Below are 23,530 nucleotides of genomic sequence, written 5' to 3'. Positions count from 1 at the left end.
ACTGTCTTCCAAAGTGGCTGTATCATTTTGTATTTCCACCAGCAATAAACAAGAGTTAGGTCACTATATTTCAGGAGAAAACCAATTCTCTTAGAATTTTCTACGGAGGAACTAGGAGGACAGGATAGGACGAAGAGGAAGTGGAAACCAACCTTAGAAAAATGATAACAATTAGGGTAAATAGTGAAAGAAAAAAGATAAGGATTAAGGTATGAACATTTCTCTTCCTTCTTTGTTTTCTCTTTACTAATAACTTTCATGCTACCACGGACCTGCCCATTCACGAGCCCTGAATTGGGCAGAAGTGAGTGGCAAGGACTGACTGATGACCAAGAGCAGAGGAACCCCAAGTGCATTTGGTCAAGAGGAAGTGAGTGTACTATTCCTAAAACACGATGGCTCTCAAAAAGGGTGTGTTGACTGAAAGCAGAAATGAAAACATAAACTCCTTCTCAGTGTGCCATTCAAGGATCATAAATCTATTAGAATCCTTGGTTTAGCCCAAGAAAACACAGACTAACCTATAATTCCATGGACACTGTCTTCATTCGTTCTTCCTTCCAGCAAATATTTGTTCAGTGCCTGTTCCTGATATGTGCCAGGGAGTGAACTAGGTGTTGGATATGATTAACTCTCTTGTGAAATCAAGGGCAGAGATTGATTCAGCTCATATCTCGATTTCATCATTAGAGGGCCACTGGCTCTAGGGCACAATGAACAAGTAGAAAAGAGGACTTGGTATGACAAGCTTTTGGTTTAAAAATAAAGGTCAGGACTATGCCCAGGTTCTGTTGCACAATTATGTGGTCAGTTCTGTTGTAAATCTGCATCAAATAATGTTTAATACAATGTATGAAGGAATTAAATGGAATCTGTGGGGAATGAATATTGCTCATATGAAATAGTTACATGGCTGTGTGTGTGTTGTGTGAAATATATGGACATTTAGACAAAATGATTTATTTATTTATTTGGAAGGAATCAGTCTCTAACTCTGATATATAACTACAGTTCCTTACAAAGGAATGGACATTTTGTCTCTGTGGCAGCTTTTGGGGATAACATATTTTTCTACATGTACCTGCTTTTGGTTCCATTTTCCACTTAAAATTATACACATGAGGAAGATAAATGATTCTGTTAACGAGGAATGAGATCATCTTTATCCTCAAGGACCTTGACTGAAGGTCAGTGGTTAATGAACAAAATTCTAATGGTGTCACTGGAGTCCTGGCAGAATGGCATTTGAAACTTTTTGGATATATCTGATGATGTTTTTAAAAACTTTTCACAAGCTTCAAGGATTGCCACAGCACAGCCACCTTACATATGAACCCACTGTTGTAGTATATGCATAAACCTCATTGAATAGGGTTTTATGAAAAGCATTTCCCATCCTCAGAATGTGTATAGTAAACCATTTTAAAGCAGAAACCCAGCCTTCCTCACCTGTTATACTGCCTCTAGCATTAAGCACAGTGCAAAGCCATGAAGTGAGAACTCAGCAATGACAGTAAGTAGAAAAATTAATCGAATCTTAATATCTTTGCAGAACGGTTTCCAGTGAAATGGAGCAGAGAAGAGTCACATAGCCATATTTTCCCTATCAATAGAATTTACTTAGTAGTTAATAATGGAGGCCAAAGAGATCAGGGCAAATGTTTATCAAAGATGCCTCCTCTTGAGTAAGATTGGTTAGGATCATGTTAATCTTCCTCAAGAACAACACATACCCTGGGGAAAGGGCTTTTGTGCCAATTTACTCAATGTTATTCCTATCCTTCAACTGCCTTTCTATCTCTAGGGGGGAAAGCCAAAACAGAAAAAAACCTAAATGAGGAAAAAGACTGCATTGACAAATAAATAGGAAAAGAAGACAGCAGCAGAGAAGGGAAGGGGACCCTGTGTAGCATTGGGTGGTGGGAATCGGGTGATTTGGTCCACCTGGGAAATTTAGACCACACCATCCCAGGCAAAGAGCCATTGCTTTTTATAACACCACCCTGGGAAGTTCCCCTCAATCAGTGTCTATGGGAAGGCCCATGCGGCAAAACTCAGGGCCTTTGGAGGAGTCTGACCAGTACACCCAGCAGTGAATCTGAGGGTCACTTTATTCTCTGGAAGAACTTTTGGAGGAGGGCAAGATGAGAGCTGGACAGTGTGGCTCAGGGAAGAGTCCTGCCCACCTTGAAAACAGGGGAGATGCCCCTTCCCCCACCTGAGAAACAGCTGGTTCTGCCTCACCCTGCTGAGACCCAAGGCAAGGGAGAATGACTCTGGGGTGGAATTCTGTGCCTGTGTGGCTGGGTCTGGTGGCACCAGGGACTTGGACACTTGGCCTGAGAGGAGCCCTGGTGGAGGCTGCCCAGAGGAGGCTGGCCATGCTGAAAGATTAGAGTGCCAAGTGGGACTGATTTTTTTATTTTTGTTTTTATCCCCTCCTGCTTGGTGTGGTGGTGAAGGGGTGCCAGTGAGCTCAGGCAGAACTGAGGCATTGGAAGGAGAGAAAGTACCCGACCCCCTCCTAAAAACTATGGGCACCACCATCAATGCAAATTTGTTTAAACAATACTGGCCAGAATCCAGATACCACTGCAGAGCTCAGTTCCATGGAGGGAGGGAATGCAGCCCATAACAAGGACATTCAATGTGTGACACCCGAGGCAGACCCAGCCTCTGGACTATGGAGGCCCTGCCTGCTGGACTACTTGGGGCTTCACCCTCCTGTGCTTTAGTCAGGCTGCCCAGGGCCAGGGAGAGACAATGACTCAAATGGCTTTCACCAGAGAACCTCCCAAAAGGCCGAAGACCAACACACCAAGGGGCATTCAACAACATTGGAACAAAATCCAGCATGCTCCACAAATAGCATATCCAAAGTATTCTTTTTCTATTTTAGTCTTTGTTGTTGTTGTTGTTATGGTTCATGTTGATTTTGGTTTGATCTTCTTTTGTCTTCTTTTGTTCTGTCAGCAGTTGGCACAATGTGGTCAGGGTTGAGCCTCACAGTAAACAAGGCTGAGGGCTAAGCCCACCCAGGAATGGGACACCAGCAATCAATACCCAAATGCAACAGGAAGGCACACATAACGTTACCACACAAGGGACATCCTAGAGAACCCAGCTCAGAAGATGAAGGAGACTACACCACTGAGTCCCATAAGAAAGCTACCCCATCAAGGCTGGGAGGCCTAGCAGTGTTATCCAATACACAAAAACAAACACGAAGAAACAGCAAAAAATGGGAAAACAAAGACATAGGCTCCAAATGAAAGAACAGGAAGAATCTCCAGAAAAAGAGCTAAATGGATTGGAGGCAAGAAATTTATCAGAAACAGATCTAATGTAATGGTTTTTAGAAAGCCCAATAGCATGAAAAAGGACATAGAAATCATGAAAAACAACCAGTCAGAAATGAAGAATGACATAGCTAAAATAAAGAATACACTGGAAGGATTTAACAGTAGGTTAGTAGAAACAAAGGACTGAATCAGCAAATTAAAAGACAGGGGGAAAAACCACTGAATCAGAGTATCAAAAATAAAAAATACTTAAAAAGCATGAGGACAGTTTAAGGGTACTTTGGGACAACATGAAAAAGAATAACATCTGCATCAAAGGTTACCAGAGGGAGAAGAAAGTGAGCAAGGGATAGAGAACCTGTTTGAAGAAATAATGACAGAAAACTTCCTCATCCTGGTGAAGGAAAAAGTCACTCAGTCCAGGAAGCACAGAGTCCCAATCAAAATGAACCCAAAGAGACCCACACCAAGATACATCATAATTAAAATGCCAAAGGTTAAAGACAAAGAGAAGATCTTAAGGGCAGCAAGAGAGAGTCAGTTACCTACAAGGGAGCTTCCATAAGGCTGTCAGCTGACTTCTCAACAGAAACACTACAGGCCAGAAGGGAGTGGCATGAAGTATTCAAGGTAACGAAAAGCAAGGCTCTGAAGCCAAGACTACTCTATCCAGCAAGGCTATCATTCAAAATTGAAGGTGAAATAAAGAGCTTCCCAGAACCAAAAAAAAAAAAAAGGCTAAAAGAGTTTAGTGCCACCAAACCAGCATTGTAAGAAATGTTAAAGGGACTGCTGTAAGAAGGAGAAAGAAGAAAAAAGAAAAAGAAGAGGAAGAAGAAAAAAGAGAGAGAGAGGAACACAGGCATGAAGAAATAAAAGAGCAATAGATAAGTACCTATCAATAATAACCTTGTTCTCTTCCCGTCCCAGGCTCTTCAGGGGCTGCAGGCTTGAGCACAGAAATGGTCAAGTCCAAGAACCACACCACGCACAACCAATCCCAAAAATAGCACAGAAATGACATCAAGAAACCCTGATCACAAAGATACGAATCTCTTAAGGAAGTAGACCCCAAGTTCCTAAGGAACATTCTTTGCCAAGAAGCACAATAAGAAGGGCCTGAAGAAGATGTACGCCAACAACACCAAGGCCATGAATGCACACACTGAGGCTATCAAGGCCCTCCTAAAGCCCAAGGAGGTCAAGCCTAGGATTCCAAAGGGCAGCAGCCACAAGCTCAGTTGACTTGCCTACATCATTCACCCCAAGCTTGGGAAATGTGCTCGTGCTCACGTTGCCAAGGGTCTCAGGCTGTGCCGGCAAAAGGCCAAAGCCAAGGCTCCAATCCAGCTCCAGGCTGCAGGTCAGGTGCTGCCCCAGCTTCAACTCAGGCTCCAGCTCCCAAAGGTGCCCAGGCCCCCATGAAGGCTCCACAGTAGAGTCCTCTGTCTGCGATGTAAGGACAGAACAACTGGTGCAACCCCCAGGCTGCTGTCTGCATGGAGGTGGTGTCCTCCTGTGCTATTTGTACAAATAAACCTGAGTCAGGATCTGCCGGTCAAAAAATAAAAAATAAAAAATAATAACCTTAAGTGTAACTAGATTAAATGCTCCAAACAAAAGACATAGGGTAGCTGAATGGATAAGAAAACATGACCCATGTGTATGCTGTCTACAAGAGACAGACTTCAGAACAAAAGATTCACACAGGGAAAAATGGAAAAATTTCTAGAAACATACAATCTTCCAAAACTCAATTAGGAAGAATCAGAAAAGCTGAATAGACCAAAAGGAACTGATGAAATTAAAGCAGTAATTTAAAAACGCCTAGCAAACAATTGTTCTGGGCTGGATGGCTTCAAAGGTGAGTTTAACCAAACATTCAAAGAACTAACACCTGTCCTCCTTGAACTATTCAAAAATTTCAAGAGGAAGGAACACTCCCAAGCTCTTTTCATAAGGACAGCATTATCTTCATTCCAAAACCAGATAAAGACACTACAAAGAATAAAAATTACAGGCCAATATATCTGATGGAAATAGATGTTAAAATCCTCAACAAAATATTAGCAAATCAGGTCCAGCAACACATTAAAAAGATCATACACCATGACCAAGTGGGATTTATTCTGGGAATACAAGCCTGGTAAAATATTCACAAATCAACAAGTGTGATACAATGCATTAAAAAAAATGAAGAATAAAAATCACATGGTCATATCAATAGACACAGAAAAAGCGTTTGACAAAATATAGCACCTATTTTTTATAAAAACTCTCAGCAAAGTGGGAATAGAGGGCCCATGCCTCAACATAATAAAGGCCATATATGACAAACCTACAGACAACATCATACTCAATGGGAAAAACTAAAAGCATTTCATTTAAGAACAGGAAGAAGACAGTGATATCTGCTTTCACCACTCCTATTCAACATAGTACTACCAATATCAGACAAGAAGAAAAAAATAAAAGGCATCCAAATAGGAAAAGAGGGAGTAAAACTGTCATTATTTGCAAATGACATGATATTGTACATAGAGAACTCTAAAGATCCCACCAAAAAACCTACTGGATTTAATAAATGAATTCAGCGAAGTAACAGAATACAAAATTACATCCAGAAATCAGTGGCATTTTTATACACCAATAATGAACTCTCAGAAATGGAAATTAAAAAAAGAATCCCATTTACCATTGCAACAACAACAAAAAATAAGATGCCTAGGAATAAAATTAACCAAGGAGGTAAAAAAACTGTATTTGGAACACTATAGTACATTGAAATATATAGATTCAATGCAATTCTTATTAAAATACCAGTGATATATTTCACAGATCTAGAACAAATATTCCAAAAATTTATATGGAACAAAAAAGGCACCCCAAATAGCTGCAACAATCTTGAAAAAGAAGAACAAAGTTGGAGGGATGACAATACTAGATATCAAACTGTACTACAAGGCCATCATAATCAAAACAGCCTGATACTGGAACAAGAGTAGGCATATAGATCAATGGAACAGAACAGAGACCCCAGAAATTGACCCACGCCATTATGGTCAATTAATATTTGATAAAGGAGGCAAGAGCATACAATGCAGTAAAGACAGTCTCTTCAATAAATGGTGTTAGGAAAATTGGACAGGTAAATGAAAAAAATGAAACAGACCACCAACTTACTCCATACATAACAATAAACTCAAAATGGATAAAAGACTTAAATGTAATTCACAAAATGGTAAAAATTCTAGAACACATAGGTGGTAAAATCTCAGACATCTCACATAGCAGAATTTTGCTGATACATCTCCTAGGGCAAGAGAAATAAAGGAGAAAAAAAAATGGGACTACAGTAAACTAAAAAGCTGCATAGAAAAAGAAACTATCATCAAAATCAAAAGGGAACCCACTGCATGGAAGAACATATTGGCCAATGATACATTTGATAAGGAGTTAATTTTCTAAAATATGTAATGAACTCATACGACTCAACAAAAGGAAGATACACCAATTTAAAAATGGGCAAAATGCCCAGCAAGAGTGGCTCAGTTGGTTGAATGTCGTCCTGTGCACCGAAAGGTTGCCTGTTCAATTCCCGTTCAGAGCACATACCTAGGTTTTGGGTTTGATCCTCAGTTGGGGCACATCCAGAAGGCAATCAATCAATGTTTCTCTCTCACATTGATTTTTTTTTTTCCTCTCTCTCCCTTCCTCTCTCTAAGCATGTCCTTGGATGAGGATTTAAAAAAAAAAAAAAAAATGGCCAAAGGCCAGGAAGAGACACTTCTCCAAAGAGACATGCAAATTAAAATGACAATGAGGAATCACTTCACACCTGTCAGAATGGCTATCATCAACAAATCAAGTGCTGGTGAGGATGTGGAGAAAGGGGAACCCTAGTACACTGCTGGTGGGAATGCAGACTGGTGCAGCCACTGTGGAAAACAGTATGGAGTTTCCTCAAAAAATTAAAAAAGTAACTGCTGTTTAACCCAGTGATCCTACTTCTGGGAATATATCCTAAAACACCAATCGGAAAGAACATATGCACCCCTATGTTCATAGCAGCACTGTTTACAATAGTTAAGATCTGTAAACAGCACAAGTGACCATCAGTAAATGAGTGGATAAAAAAGCTGTGGGACATTTACACTGTGGAATACTGTGCAGCTGTGAGAAAGGGATTGCTTGCCCTTTGGGTAAGCATAGATGGGCCTGGAGAAAATTATGTGAAATAAGTGAGTCAGAAGAAGTCAAGTATCACAAAATCTCACTTAAATGTGGAATCTAATGAACAAAATAAATATGAACAAAATAGATCCAGAGACATGGTGGCATGCAACAGACTGACGTATTTCAGAAGGAAGTGAGAGAGGGCGGGAAGAGATTAATCAAAGAACTTATGTGCATATATGTACAGGCCAAGGACAAGTGATAGTGCGGGGAAGGCTTGGGGAGGGGACAAGAGAGGGGTAGAGGGGGTCAACAGGAGAATAAAAAGGGGACATCTGTAATACTTTCAACAATGATGATTAAACCTATTAATTAAAAAAAGAAAGAAAGAAAGAAAGAAACAGTATGGAGATTCCTCAAAAATTTAAAAATGGAACTGCTGTCTGACCCAGCAGTCCCACTTCTGGGAATATATCCTAAGAATCCTGAAACACCAATCAGAAAGAATATATGCACCCCTATGTTCATAGCAGCACTATTTACAATAGCTAAGATCTGGAAAGAGCCCAAGTGCCATCAGTAGATGAGTGGATTAAAAAGCAGTGGTAGAACAAGATGGTGGTGTAGGTAACAGCTGTACCTAACTCCTCCCACAACCACATCAAAATTACAACTAAAATACAGAAACACCATCACTCAGAACCTCCTAAATCTGGCTGAACAGAAGCCCTACAACCAGGGAACTGAAGAAGCATCAAGAACGGTAGGAGGGGCAGAGATGCTGGCAGATTTAAACCAGGGAGGGATATCTCCATGGTGGAGGTTTCCCAGAGGAGTGAGGGGTCCCAGCCCACATTGGGTCCTCAGCCTAGGGCTCCAGGGCTGGGAAAAGAAATCCCCACAACTTCAGGCTATAAAAACCAGCTGGGCATGTGACTGAGGGACTCGGAGGCTGCAGGAGTCCCAGGCAGCTCCTCTTAAAAAGCCAGTGCACAGACTCACTCAGATGCTCACTCTGAGCCCAGCACTGGGCAGCAGCTTGAAAGGAACCTGGGACATTTGAGGAGGAACTAACCTGTCTGAAATCAGGGCGAGAGGTGGAAGGGCAGCTTTCTCCCAGACAGAAGAGCTGGCAGAGGCCATTGCTCCTTTGGTGAGCCCTCCCCACACACAGCCAGCAGGCAGGCACCATATTTGGATCTCGAGCACCTGACTCCTACCTTTGGCCCCACCCCAGTGATTCCTGGAGACCCTACCCCTCCCTTCATGCAAGCTCATCCAAGCCATTTCCGGTGGCTTTATAATGCAAGTGGCTTCTCAAGCCTTATGCTTAGGAGTTTCCTAAAATCTCTCAAACAAGCAGCAGCATGCCTCATACATCTTGATAAGCGGCCCAAGGTGTGGCACTAGTGGTAGCCGCCATTGGTTCATAGCTTGGCCTCTCCTGGGCAACGCCAAGCCCAGCACAAGTAGCAGCCAACTATAGTTTGCTGTGTAGCTCATGCTGGGTGGCCCTAGGCAAGGCACTAGCAGAGGCTGACTTTGCACCTCCTGGGAGGCCCCAGAGACAGTGTACCTGGTGGTCAGACTTGACCATGCTGGATTACCACCCTACCACATCCAAGAGTGACACACTCAAGGGATGCACTTGGTGAACACCAAAGCTCCACTAAAGTAAATCCTGTCTCCAGCACTGCAGCTCTTTGGCTATAGTTGCAGCTGGTCCTCCCAGCTGATTGGCCTGGGGGTCAATTTCTCCCAGTGATGCCAACTGCAACCAAGGCTCAACTACAACAGGTCAGAGCACACAGCCCACACAGGGAAGCACCTAGAAGGCCTAGCTCAGGTGACTGGGGAGGCTGAGCCACTGGACCCTACAGGACACCTACTACACAAAGCCACTCTACAAATTCCAGGAGACATAGCAGCTCTACCTAATACATAGAAGCAAACACCTGGAAGGAGCCAAAATGTGGAGGTAAAGAAACATGTCACAAAGGAAAGAACAGAAGAAATCTCTAGAAGAGGAACTAAATTAAATAGAACCAAGCAAGCTAACACATGCAGAGTTCAGAGTTTTGTTTATAAGGATGCTCAACCATATTGGTAAGATTATTACAAAAACAACTGAGAAAATCTATGACATAATAAAGTACCAATTTAAAATGAAGGCTACACAAACTGAAATAAAGAATAATTTACAGGGAATCAACAGTAGAGTAGAGGGAATCAAATCAGCAATTTGGACATGAGGAAACAAAAAAATACCTAATCAGAAGAGCAAAAAGAAAAAAGAATCCAGAAATATGAAGATAGTATAAGGAGCCTCTGGGACAACTTCAAGAGGCCCAACATTCTCCAGAAGGAGAAGAAAGAGAGCAAAAGATTGAAAACCTATTTGAAAAAATAACAACAGAAAACTTCCCCTACCTGGGGAAAGAAATCGGCTTACAAGTCCAGGAAGCATAGAGAGTCCCAAACAAGAGGAACTCAAAGAGGCCCACAGCAAGACACATCATAATTAAAATGCCAAAGGTTAAAGACAAAGAGAGAATCTAAAAAGCAGCAAGAGAAAAGCAGTTCGTTACCTAAAGGGAGCACCCATACGACTGTCAGCTGATTTCTCAACAGAAACTTTGCAGGCCAGAACGGAGTGGCAAGAAATATTCAAAGTGATGAAAAACAAGAAACTATAACCAACTTTGCTCTACCCAGCAAAGCTATCATTTAGAACTGAAGGTCAGATAAAGAACTTCACAGCTAAGAAAAAGCAAAAGGATTTCATCACCACCAGACCAGTACTATAGAAAATGTTGAAGGGTCTTCTTTAAGAAGAAGCTAATGAACAAAAGAATCTGATGAACTAAATAGATCCAGAGACACTGACACATGTAACAGATGATCATATTTCAGAGGAAAGAGGGAAGGGGGGTGTAGGATGGGAATAGATTAACCAAAGAAGTTATATGCATATATGCATAACCCATGGACACAGTCAATAACAGAATGAAGGCCTGTGGAGGAGGTGGGAGCAAGGTGAAGGGGGTTAATTGGGGGGGAAAAATGGGACACCTGTAATACTTTCAACAATAAAGATTTTTTTTAAAATGACAACAGCCAACACAACCACAACCACAACAACAAAAAAGCGGTGGTACTTTTACACATTGGAATACTATGCAGCTGTAAAAAAGAAGGATATCTTACCCTTTGGGACAGCATGGATGGACCTAGAGATTATTATTATGCTAAATGAAATAAGCCAGTCATTGAAAGACAAATATCACATTATCTCACTTATATGTGGAATCTAATGAACAAAATAAACTGACAAACAAAATAGGCCCAGAGGCATGGATGCATTGAACAGGCTAACAGATCTCAGAGGGGAGGGGGTTGGGGGGAACTGGAAGAGATTAACCAAAGAATTTATATGCCTATATGCATAGCCCATGGATACAGACAAAAGTGTGGTGAAGACCTGGCATGAGTCAGGAGCTGGGTGGAGGGGGGTAAAGTGGGGCAGATGGGGGACATCTGTAATACTATCAACAATTAAAAAAAAAAAAAAAAAGAGCCCTGGCCGGTGTTGCTAAGTGGTTAGAGCATCAACTGACACACCGAAGGGTTGTGGGTTCAATCTCTGGTCAAGGGCAAGTACCTGAGGTTGCAGGTTCGATCCCTGGCCCCAGTTGGGGAGTATGCGGAAGGCAACCAATAGATCTTTTTCCCTTTCTCTCTCTCTCTCTCTCTCTCCCCTTCCCTCCCTCCCTTCCACTCTCTCTAAAAATCAATGAAAAAAGTATCTTAAGGTGAGGATTAAGAAAAAAAAAAAGAAAAAGAAAATGAGTTCTGAGGGAGTATAGAACAAAGTAGGAGTCTTAAAGAGAGACAGAAGGAGGCCAAGAAGTTATTGATAGCCTAAATAACATAACTTGATCTCCTACATTAAATACTTGAAGAATTTTATGGGCTTAAAAAATATGCATCTTTACTCCCAGGATATGAAATTCAAAAGAATTTATATCTTATATCATATGTTCACAGATTAAGTACTGTATCTTCAAAATGCTGATTCCCTTTTCAGGTTGATGGGGAAAGGAGCTAGAACCACACTCTTAAATGGAATGACGAAGGAAGTGGATATGTGCCATGGACAGACAGAATGATTTCAGTTGCAAGTAGCAAAAAACTCTACTTGATCTTTTAAACAATGTGGAAAGTTGTAGTACCCACTTAATCTCTGGTCAGAGTTTATTCAGGTCATTGGCTCCATTTCTCTGCAGTTTCATCAGCTCTATATGACATCTTTATGCTCTAGTTGGGTCCCCTTGTGGTGACAAAATGGAAACTAGCAACTCTCAGGTTTACAAGTTTCCTCTTCCATGTGAGGGCATCTCTTCCCCAGCCATCAAACCAAAGTCCTGAGCTTCTTTCTGATTGAGCATGTCTAGTCTTGAACTAATATTCCGAGGAATCCCATGGCCAATTTTCTTAGTCTTGTAGGATGTGCTACTCTGAGAAGTAACTAAGAAAACGGGATGGATTATGCTGACTGGTTAAGGCCAATCAAGACCATTCCCTGGAGCTGGGAATGAAGTCAATTATGCTCAACCCCATGGCTGGAAATATGGAGCAAAGGAGAGAATGGATTCTGAATAAACAATTTCAGAATCTAAACTACTTACAATTCTCTAAGCCTTTCATTCCACAGTACACCTTTTCCCTCCTCCTGCAGTGTTCTTCCCCACTTCATTCGTCTGACAAACTCTTACTCTTCCCTCAACCCAAGCTCAAGCATTTCATCCTCTGTAAGGTTTTTGGGGATCTCTCATCCCAAACAGAGTAGATTACTCCCTTCCATGTGCCATTCTTTTTTTTTTTTAATATATCTTTATTGATTTCAGAGAGAGGAAGGGAGAGGGAGAGAGAGAGATAGAAACATCAAACATGAGAGAGTCATTGATTGGCTGCCTCCTGCACGCCCCCTACTGAGGGTTGAGCCCACAACCAGGGCATGTGCCCTGACCAGGAATCGAACCTTGATCTCCTGGATCTTAGGTCGATGCTCAACTGCTGAGCCACGCCTGCTGGGCCCGTGTGCCATTCTTATACCCAGTACAGATATAATTTATTGCCTTATCCGATTGTTCATCAGTTAGTTACTTAATAGATTTGTCTCTCCAGATAGAAGGTTAACTCCTTGAGGACAGAAACCCTATTTTTTTTTTTATCCTTACTCTTTTTGTTTGTTTGTTTAAACACTGCTCCCATTCCTTTTCTTTGTATTGGTTTCAGATTTAAAAAGTTTTTAATCCTCACCTGAGGATATTTTCTCCATTGCTTTTCAGAGAGAGTGGAAGAGAAAGAGAGAGAGAGACATCAACATGTGAGAGACACATCTATTGGTTGCCTCCCACATGAGCCCTGACCGGGGACAGAGCCTACAACTGAGGTACATGCCCTTGACCAGAATTAAACCTGCGACCCTTCAGTCTGAAGGCCAACGCTCTAACCACTGAGCCAAACTGGCTAGAGCTATCCTTACTCTTGACAACTATGATATGACCAAGCATATAGGAGTATCCTTTAAATAAATTATGAGTTTTGTTAATGCTACTGGAATTGATCTCAAGTTGTGTTTACCTGTGTGTAGATGTGACCTCCTCTGGTGTCATAAACTCAAAAAAGAGACAGATTCTCAAAAAAAGTAACTGGATACTGGAGCACAGGCAGATGGGAGGTGAAACACCTGTGTCACTCTGGTTCTTGGCCTTCTTGGTCTGGATTTAGAGGAATCTAGAGGTGTTTTAGGGTCCAGGGCATTACTAGTTGCTAATGATGTCCTCTGCCATAAGAAGGAAATTCAGGAACCAGGCAAGAGGCTTTCCTACAGGAGTGTCAAGGTGGTAACCTGGCCAGCCAGATTACCTAATTGCATGTTATGCTCCATGCTTATGTTACTCTTATTATTCTTTTGTTGTTGTTGTTAATCCTCACCTGAGGATATTTTTGCCATTGCTTTTCAGAGAGAGAGTGGAAGGGAGGGAGAAAGGAAGGGATAGACAGAGAGAGAGAAAAACATCGATGTGAGAAAAACACATGGACTGGCTCCCTTCCTCATGTGCGCCGACCAGGGTCAGGGAGCAAACCTGAAACCCAGGTACATGCCCCTGACTAGGATTTGAACCCTTGACTGTTCAGTGCTCAGGCTGATGCCCTAACCACTGAACCACACTGGCCAGGGCCACTTTTATTATTCTTAATTAGAAAGGGGGAGCACATTCTAAATGTTATTTCCTCTCACCTCACAGCTCTGAGAAAAGAATATCACTTTTACCTTGTTCAACTTACAGTATCTGAGGGTGGAATAAAGCAACATTTAAAAAAATTGAAACAAAATTATTATCAGCAATTTTTTTGGTCCTTTTTGTTTAAAATTTTTTTTCTTCCGATTTGTCAGCACTCTTTTAACACATCTTGGTAGGGCATGGTAAGTGTGGCAGAGAAACATAGGAAGCAACTGGGAAATTTCAGGGAAGCTAATAATGAATTAGCAAATGATAGTGCTCTGTAGATAATGACAATGATGATAGTAATACAATACCCTTGCGGGCCCTGGGATTCAAAGATGAGAAGCCGTTTACTGAGTAAGATGCTAGTATCTGTCACTAGAGTTGTAAAAGCAGCAGAGAACAGGCTCTTTGCCCTTAGTGAAGTCACATATAAATGTGATAGCTAAGGACTGTTAATAAGTATAAGATAGCATAGTATAAATTAGACATTTGCTAAAGCACTGCAGCAGCATTATTTGACTGATTACAGAGGAAGTGATCAGTGTGGAATGTTATTAGTCAGGAAAGGCTCTTGAAGAGGTGAGTCACAGCTTTTTGAAAAAGAGGCTGACATGATGTAGATGTACTCAAAAAATATTATCTTAGCAACTGTGTAGAGAATAAACTGAGATGGGGGAGCACAAAGCAGGGCAGCCAGGTAGGAGGCAATAAAGCGAATGGGGGGATAGGAGCCAGGATTGGTGTGTGGGCTGTGAAACAGAGCTGGAATGGCTTAGAGAAAGCAATGCAGAGGGTTGTGTAACAGCGTGGGCTTTGCAGACAAACTGACTCGGGCTCCAATCCTGGCTCCACCACTGGCTAGCTGTGTAACTTGGGTCACTAATCTACCTGCTGTAAGTCTATGCCCTCATCTACAAAATGCACTGTGGGTGTTTGTCATTTTTGTTGTCTAGTATCTGAACATCTTCCCTAACTTGAGTGAATCCCAATGTGAGTGAAAGCCTCAAAGGGAAAATGTTCTTCTGCCTGCCTCTGGCAGCCCGGGCATAGGCATGTGCTCTGAGCAGGCCCAGTTGATGCTCACCCCTCTCTGTATGAGGGGATAGTGATGCAAAGGCACTGGGATCAATTTGAGAATCATCAAGGACTCCTTGAGAAGATTAGAATCTGGAGGTGTGGAGGGGTGTGTCCTGGGAAATTGTGCTCCGATTCTTCTCTTGGCTCCCCCTGAACCTTCCTATGAATTCTGTGAGTTGCCGATACCTTTCCAGTAAATTCCTTCTTTGCTTACATTACCTGCTGTTTGCTACCAAGAACACTGAGTAAAACAGGGCTATTTTGAAGGTTGAATAAGACGGTGTATAGATGTTGTATATAAAGCCCTTACCCCACTGCCTGAAACAAGTAAATACTTACTGAATTGTTGCTCTGAGAAAAACAAAGAAGGCGTTTGTGACAGAATAGTCAGACTTTGATAACTAATTAGAAGTGGAAGAAGAGTAAAAGGGAAGAATGGGGGAGGTAATGCTAAGTTTAGAAATTTGCCTTCCACATCCTTCTTCTGCCTCCAACAAGCTTATGGAAGCCAACAGAAGTATGACCTGCTTAAAAGGGGGTTAGAGAGTAAAGGCAAAGTACGGATCTCTCAGTATGGCGACTGAGCCCATGGTATTTCACTGACATGACAAAGTCTAAACTTGTCAGCCTAGCACATGAGGCGCTTCATAACCCCGTCTGAACCTGCCTTTCTGGCCGGATGCTTGCCACTCCCTGAAAAGCACCTGACACTGTAGTCACTCCGAGCTGCTTGCAGTCCCACAAACGCATCATGTTATTCTAAGCTTCGCAGCTTTTGCACACTGTGTTCTCTTTGCCTGGAATGTCCTTCTCATCCTCCCTCAACATCATCTCCTCATTTAAAACTTGGGTTATGTGCTTTCTTTCTGAGGAAGCCCTTCCTAAGCCTTCTGAGTAGTTACTCACGCCTTCGTCTAGACGCCCACAGAATTCTGTTCAAGCGTCCCTGATAGAACTGCGTTTCATTCTGATGTTCTCTGTTTCTCTTCTTCATTGCCCTGTGTGGTCCCAGACACCAGGGACCAGTGTTTGGTCATCCTTGTATCACTATTGCCTGACATTATCTGTATAGTAGATGCTATTTCATGGGCTCTTTGTCGAATACCCAGAATGTGTCTTTATATATTTGGTTAGAGATAAAAAGGGTATGACTGTACAGTAATAAACATGATTTGACAACCCCCACACAAAGTCAGTCATGTTCATTATTTGTTTATTTATTAAGTACTGATTAGTGTCCTTTTAACTTCCTAGCTTCTAAAAGGCAGAATTCTGTTTTAACTCACTTTGTACCAACAGGGTTTTGCACCAACATGTGCAATAAAGGAAGTGAAATCCTTTTTGAGGTGCTGCTTTGAAGTAACCAAAGCAATGTTGTTGGTACGCTGAAGAAGCCATGGTTGGAGAACCTGGCTTCAGGGCCCAAGCCAACAGCCTTGGTTAGGTTTTTCTGTAGACACTCTTTAGCTCTGATCCCCATGATTCAACCAACTCACCTTTCCCAAATAGGAACTGCTAATGAAAATAAATACTTCCCTTTGTATTTCCCAAAGTTAGGCTTAAGCACAAGGTTCCAGAGGAACATAGCCATGAAGCCAACATTTAGCTAGGTTTATCTTCCATTGCCCTCAGCAATTATTCTTTCCCAGTTTAGTAAAAAGATTTTAGAGATGGCATAATAGGCTTAGGAAACAAGTTATTGAAGAAAAAAACCTCAAAACAGCCTTTGCCATTTATAAATTAACCTATTTTGGGCTTAATTGGCCAATAGCCAAGTTTAAGTTCTTTTACTTTTATTGAGTTTTAGTTTTATGTAAGATACCATGTTTTGGGACCAGCTACCTTTTCTAATGGTTTGTGTGCTTTTTTTAATGTTTGTTGGTTTTTTTCTGTGTTGGTTTTTCACTAATAGTAGTGGTACTGTTTTTTTGGATGTGAAATGTTTATATGAGAAAACAAAAAGCTGATGTATATAGCCCTGTATACAGTGTAGATACTATTTTTGTAAACAAACAAAAACAAGGCTAAATTAATGAACAAGAGTACTGAATGTTTCATCATTAAAAATTTGCTATCTTTCTTGTGCATCAATCTAACCATAATTTCCCTGCATATTATGTTCATGTAGCTAAGTTAGTAATTTTTGTTAACTAGATCAAGTTGTCATCATTTGCTGGTGTAAGTGAGCCTCACAGTTATCCTGAGGTGAGTTTAAGCCAAATATATGCATAGAGAAGCGTCTTCCTGTTAATGGAAGATGGTGATTTTTAGAATGTGTTAATTTCAGTTTTTGTATGTTTAATTTTTATTAAATAAAGTTTTTTAAATCTCAAAAGAAAGATTTTAAAAATTTTATTTTTAATTTATTTTTGAATAAATAATGCATTCCTGTGACCCAAAATTCAAAGGTATACAGTATACAGTGTCCACCTTCCCCCACCTTGTTGTACTGTAGCCATCCAGCTTCTCTCCCCATGGGCAATCAAAGTTATTATTACTTTCTTGTGCTTTCTTCCAGAGATATTTTATGCATAAAGGTAAATATTTTTTATTTCCTACTGCCTTTTACTCAAAAGTGAAATTAGTACACACAGTTCTGCCCTTTGCTTTGTTTTCACTAAATAATATATCTTGTGGAACTTTTCATGTCTGTGTATATCAGTACATACCTTTTTCCTGGCTGTGTAGTATTCCATTGCATAGGTAGACTGTAATATATTAAACCAGTTCCCTATCAATGGACCTTTAGTTTTTTTCCAATCCTTTCTATCTTACAAAGAGTTTAGCAGCTCTTTGAAACCTCCCTACAAACTTCCTACCAAGCCTCCTTCGTTCTAAAAAAAAAATTACAAAATATGTCCACCTGTCTTAACTCACAGAACAAACAGAGACCATTAAATAAAGATTCTGCCAATTTTCTGCCTCCCATCCACTTGTACTTCAGATTCCTTCAATACCAGTGTTTAGTTCTCAGAACCTGCGTGATCTCGCTTGTCTCTATCATTTCTATATGCCAGTCCTGCTTCCACCTCCTTGGTTTGCCTGGAAGACACTCTATTAACCTATCAAATTAAAGTTTGGATATCATGCCAGAGAGAGTTAATCATATTACATGCTATTGTGTAGTATGTCTGTACCTTGTTACTCTCCTACAGCTGTGCTTATTTTGCTGCTTTGAAATTTGTTTCCAAGTCTATGTTCCCATTAGACTGGGAGCACCTTGAGAGCAAACTCATGTCAGGATGCCCAGCACTTAGCAGAGAGCTTGGTAATAGAAACTACTCAATAAATATTTGTTGAATAAATGAATAAATAATGTGGAGGAAATGTAAGCATCCTCATACTCTGTAATTACAAGTACTTGCAAAACATTAAGACGAGTCGTCAACTTTGCATAGTTTAGTGGAAACAGCATTGGATCAGAAATCAAGAGAACCAATTGGTCTACAGAAGCAGGAAACTTTTCCCACATGTTCACTGCTACATCCTCAATGCCTAGAAGGGCTGCTGCTTGATTGGTGTTGAGAAGGAATGAGGCTTTGTGTCATGTTTGTATTGAATCTGCTAATGATACCTTTTATTTCAAATAGTCTGCGAGGAGAAAGCTGGAACAAGAGGGTCTGTAGCTTTTAGGGTAACAAGAGAACATACGCAATACCCAGTCATGGGTAAATTATAGTAAAACCAGTGAATTTTTTTAAAAATTTTTTTAAAAAGTATGTCTTTATTGATTTCAGAGAGAGGAAAAGAGAGGGAGAGAGAGAGAAACATCAATGATGAGAGAGTCATTGATTGAGCCCACAACCCGGGCACGTGCCCTGATCGGGAATCAAACCCCGATTGCCTGGATCCTAGGTCGACGCTCAACCGCTGAGCTATGCCCAGCCAGGCAAAATGAGTGAATTTAACTGCTTAAATTGAACAAATTCAACCAACTGACTATATTTTATAGATTAAATTAACACATTTCTCATAGCAACAGGTTTTTCCAAGCTCAGTGGTAATCACATGCTCACTCTGGGAAATGAAACAAAAACCTTAGAAATAATCTTGAGGAGACAGGGCTCTTGGTTCCTCTTCTGTATATACTGAACAGAGCAATAGGATGACAGAGACAGAGCCCCTATGGATTAAAACTGAAATAAGACCTTTACCCCACCTGGCCCGTCTTCTAAAAGGGCTCTTTGTTCATTGCTCTCCTTTGATAATCAGAATGCAACTATTCTCCTGCCCTCTCTTCCTTGTTTTATTGAACAGTAGTAGGCACAATAATGTCAATTTTTCATCAGTGTATCAAAGTGAGATTTTTGTGCGCTCTCCCTCCCAGGAGTATGCCCAAGCCTTCCCCTTAACCCTCTTCTTCCCCACAGACTTGCATCTCCTAAACTCTAAGGGACTCCAGGAGACTTGCAACCAGAGAGGAGCAATGGGCAACTGCAGCTCGTCCAGGGCTAACCCCTTGAAACTGTCTCCAAGGGCCCTTTTCTCTGACTTCCCAGGGAGTCAAAGCAGCCCTGCCTAGGTAGTCTCCTGTTGCTTCTTCTGTCCTAAGCCCTTCCTTGTTTCACTGGCCCCAGCTTTAATAAATGTACTCTCAAAATAAAAAATTTTAAAAAAGAAGAAGATTCTTTCATCCCAATTATTTTGATCAAATATCGTGGTGACCCACAGGTTCTTTTTAGAGTAAGACTGAATCAAAGTTTTATATTTATAACTTTTGTTTCCATGGTGTTCAATAGATATTTGTTGATTGACTAAATGAATATTTTGCCATTAATTAGCTCTGTGACCTTGGGCAAATTTCATTTAACTTTTCTAGTTCTCATTATCCTCATCTATGCAATCAAGTTCAATTGTTAAATTTTTCAAATTATTTTTATTTATTTTAAATTTATCTTTTTTGTTGAAAGTATTACAGGTATTCCATTTTTTCCCCCCATTGACCCCCTCCACCTCACTCCCACCCCCTTCCCAGGCCTTCACCCCATTATTGTCTGTGTCCATGGATTATGCATATATGCATATAACTTCTTTGGTTAATATTTTCCCACTTTCCACCCCACTTCCCTCTTTCCTCTGAGGTATGACCATCTGTTGCATGCTTCAATGTCTCTGGATACATTTAGTTTGTCAGATTCTTTTGTTCATTAGCTTCTTCTTAAAGAAGACCCTTCAACATTCCATGTAATGCTGGTCTGGTGGTAATGAAATCCTTTAGCTTTTTCTCATCTATAAAGCCCTTTATCTGACCTTCAGTTCTAAATCTTGGCTTTGCTAGGTAGAGTAATCTTGGTTGTGGGTTCTTGCTTTTCATCACTTTAAATATTCCCTGCCAATCCATTTTGGCCTGCAAAGTTTCTGTTGAGGAATCAGCTGACCATTTCATGGGAACTCCCTTGTAGGTAACTAATTCCTTTTCTCTTGCTGCTTTTAAGATTCTTTTTCTTTAACCTTTGACTTTTAATTATGATGGGTCTTGCTGTGGGCATCTTTGGGTTCCTCTTGTTTGGGACCCTCTGTGCTTCCTGGACTTGTAAGTCAATTTCTTTCCCCAGGTAGGGGAAGTTTCTGTCATCATTTTTTCAAATAGGTTTTTAAGTTTTTGCTCTCTTTCTTCTCCTTATGGCACCCCAGTCATATAAATATTGTCCCCTTGAAGTTGTCCCAGAGGCTCCCTATGCTATCTTCATATTTCTGGATTCTTTTTTCTTTTTTGTTGTTCTGATTGGATGTTTTTTGTTTCCTCATGTTCCAAATTGCTGATTTGATTCTCAGTGTCCTCTACTCTACTGTTGATTCCCTCTAAATTATTCTTCATTTCAGTTCGTGTAGCCTTCATTTAAAATTGGTAATTTATTATGTCATTGATGATCTCACTAGTTTCCTTAATAGTCTTACTAATATCCTTGAGCATCCTTATAACCATTATTCTGAACTCTGTATCTTGTAGCTTTCTTGGCTGTGTTTCATTTAGTTCCTTTTCTGGAGATTTCTTTTGTTCCTTCCTTTGTGACATGTTTCTTTGCCTCCACATTTTGGCTGCTTCCAGGTGTTTGCTTCTATGTATTAGGTAGAGCTGCTATGTCTCCTGGAATTTGTAGAGTGGCTTTGTGTAGTAGGTGTCCTGTAGGGTCCAGTGGCTCAGCTTCCCCTGTCACCTGAACTGGGCCTTCTAGGTGCTTCCCTGTGTGGGCTGTGTGCACTGTCCTATTGTAGTTGAGCCTTTGTTGCTGTTGGCATCACTGGGAAAAATTGGCCCCCAGGCCAATCAGCTAGGAGGACCAGCTGCAACTACAGCCAAAGAGCTGCTGTGCTGGAGACACTTCTATGGAGCAGGATTTACTTCAGCGAAGCTTTGGTGTTCACCAAGTGCACCCCTTGAGTGTGTCACTCATGGATGTGGTAGGGTTGTAATCCAGCGTGATGGAGTTAGACCACCAGGTGCACTGTCTCTGGGGCCATCCAGGAGGTGCAAAGTCAGCTTCTTCCAGTGCCTTGCCTAGGGCCACCCAGCATGAACTACACAGCAAACCATAGTTGGCTGCTACTTGTGCTGGGCTTGGGGGTGTGCAGGAGAGGCCAAGCTATGAGCCAATGCAGCCTGCTACTAGTGCCAGGCCTGGTGCCACTTATCAAGAGGTAAGGGGGACACTGAGGCCAGCTGCTGCTTGTTTGAGAGATTTTAGGACAGTCCTAAGCATGAGGCTCCAGAGGCCACTTGCACAGAAAAGCCCCTGGAAATGGCCTGGATGAGCTGCAGGTGGGGAGGGGAGGGGCCTCCGGGAATCACTGGGGTGGGGCCAAAGGTGGGAGTCAGGTGCTGGCTATTCAAATATGGTGGCTGCGTGCTGGTTGTGTGCGGGGAGGACTCGCCAAAGGAGCAGTGGCCTCTGCCAGTTCTTCTGTCTGGGAGAAAGTTGCCCCTTCACCTCTCGCCCCTATTTCAGGCAAGTTAGTTCCTCCCCGAATGTCCCAGGTTCCTTTCAAGCTGCTGCCTGGCACTGGGGCTCAGAAGAAGCGCATCTGAGTGAGTCCATGAGGGGCCCTTTAAGAGGAGCTGCCTGGGGCTCCCACATCCTCCGGGTCCCTCAGCAACAGTCCCCGCTGGTTTTCACAGCCCGAAGTTGTGGGGACTTCTCTTCCTGGCCCTGGAGCCCTGGGCTGGGGGACCTAATGTAAGGCTGAGACCCCTCGCTCCTCTGGGAAACCTCTGCCACCAAGATGTCCCTCCCGGGTTTAAACTGCTGCACTGGGTGTGGGCCTGCAGCCATGTCTCTGCAATCCGCCTGTGTCTCCGCCCTTCCTCCCCATCTCAGTGCTTCTTCAGTTCCCTGGTTGTAGGGCTTCTGTTCAGCTAGATTTCAGGAGGTTCTGGGTGATGGTAGTTTTGTATTTTAGTTGTAATTTTGATGTGGTTGTAGGAGGTGGCTGGTACCGTGGTTACCTATGCCGCCCTTCTGTTGTCTCTCAAATTATTTTTAATAGTTTAAACCCTTTCTTCAAACAGTGTTAGGCAAAACCCAATATATCAAACTGAAAAAAGTGGGGCTATTTTAGATAAACTAGGTTTGGGGCCCTAAGACACCTTGTTTCACCTCTTTCCACCCTCACTTCTGCTTTGAGCCACTCTGCTGAGTTCCAGGACTCTGAGAGGCACTATTTAAAAAACCACTGGACTAGATGATCATATACATAACACTGACTCCCAGACTTGCAAAGAAACATTGCCCATTGGAACCAGAGATTCCCAACCTACAGCCTCTTAAACAAGGTAAAGCCACCTAGGCAAATTAAAATATGAAGTTTCTTTGCTTTGGATGGTATTACAGAAACCCATCTAATGTCAATTACTTATTGAATGCTAACCAGAATGGGAAGCTTTGTATATTTTTGATAAATTAACAAAGAACATGAAAATGTTAACAAGGAATGTGGTAACATAAATTACAATTGTTAGTAGACAAAATTTCTCAACATATTATGAAAATGGGGTGGGGGTAATAAAAGGAATCCCCACAGAGTGTAAAGGTTGAGAATAATGATGAATTCCATTTTCTTCCTTTCCATAAAAATAAACTGAGGCAGGAAAAGCTTAAATGGCCTGCTTACACCCTCACAGCTTACTTAGTGGCAGAGTCTAGAGTGGGACACAGCACTCAGAGCTTCCAGAACAGTGCTCTTTCCAACCGTGCTGCATTTCTACAGAAAGTTAGTTTTTTACCTTTATGTGTCTGGGATTCATGGTCACACAGCTATAGGAAGAGAGAACATCTTCATTATCTCAACATTCATAATCTGAATCCCTGACATTTAAAGTTGTATAGAAGAGTAAGAGTTATCATAACCTAGAAATGTTTACTTATCAAATGAGTGGTTATAAAACCCACTCAAATATCCATCTCCATTAAACATTAGCATCAATTCTCCCCTTCTAAAATCAACTTGTCAGGTCTCTAACTGATGATCAGATTTTTATAAATATTTGACAATACTGTACATTACAATGCAAATAAGCTACAAACTGAAATCACACATCCTGCAAAAGATAAATTTTATATAAGATTTATGAAAGAAGGCCAGTTTGCTTAGTAAATAGTGAAAGAGAGGGAAAGATGTGGATGACACTGAAGAGGCAGATAAAGGCCAGATTAGGGAGGGCCTTTGTGGGTCTCAGTGGTT

General features: G+C 41.5%; 1 pseudogene across 1 annotated transcript; it reads left to right on the top strand.

The window, feature by feature from the left end:
- Nucleotides 1-4,264: 4,264 nt before the first annotated feature.
- Nucleotides 4,265-4,741, top strand: LOC308552680 (large ribosomal subunit protein eL29 pseudogene; annotated as a pseudogene). The gene has a single exon. The product of its transcript is annotated as a large ribosomal subunit protein eL29 pseudogene (transcript).
- Nucleotides 4,742-23,530: the final 18,789 nt, after the last annotated feature.

This window comes from Miniopterus schreibersii (genome assembly GCF_964146895.1).
Source record: "Miniopterus schreibersii genome assembly, chromosome: 2".
NCBI classification, from domain to species: Eukaryota; Metazoa; Chordata; class Mammalia; order Chiroptera; family Miniopteridae; genus Miniopterus; species Miniopterus schreibersii.
This window is presented reverse-complemented; position numbering and strand designations above follow the sequence as displayed.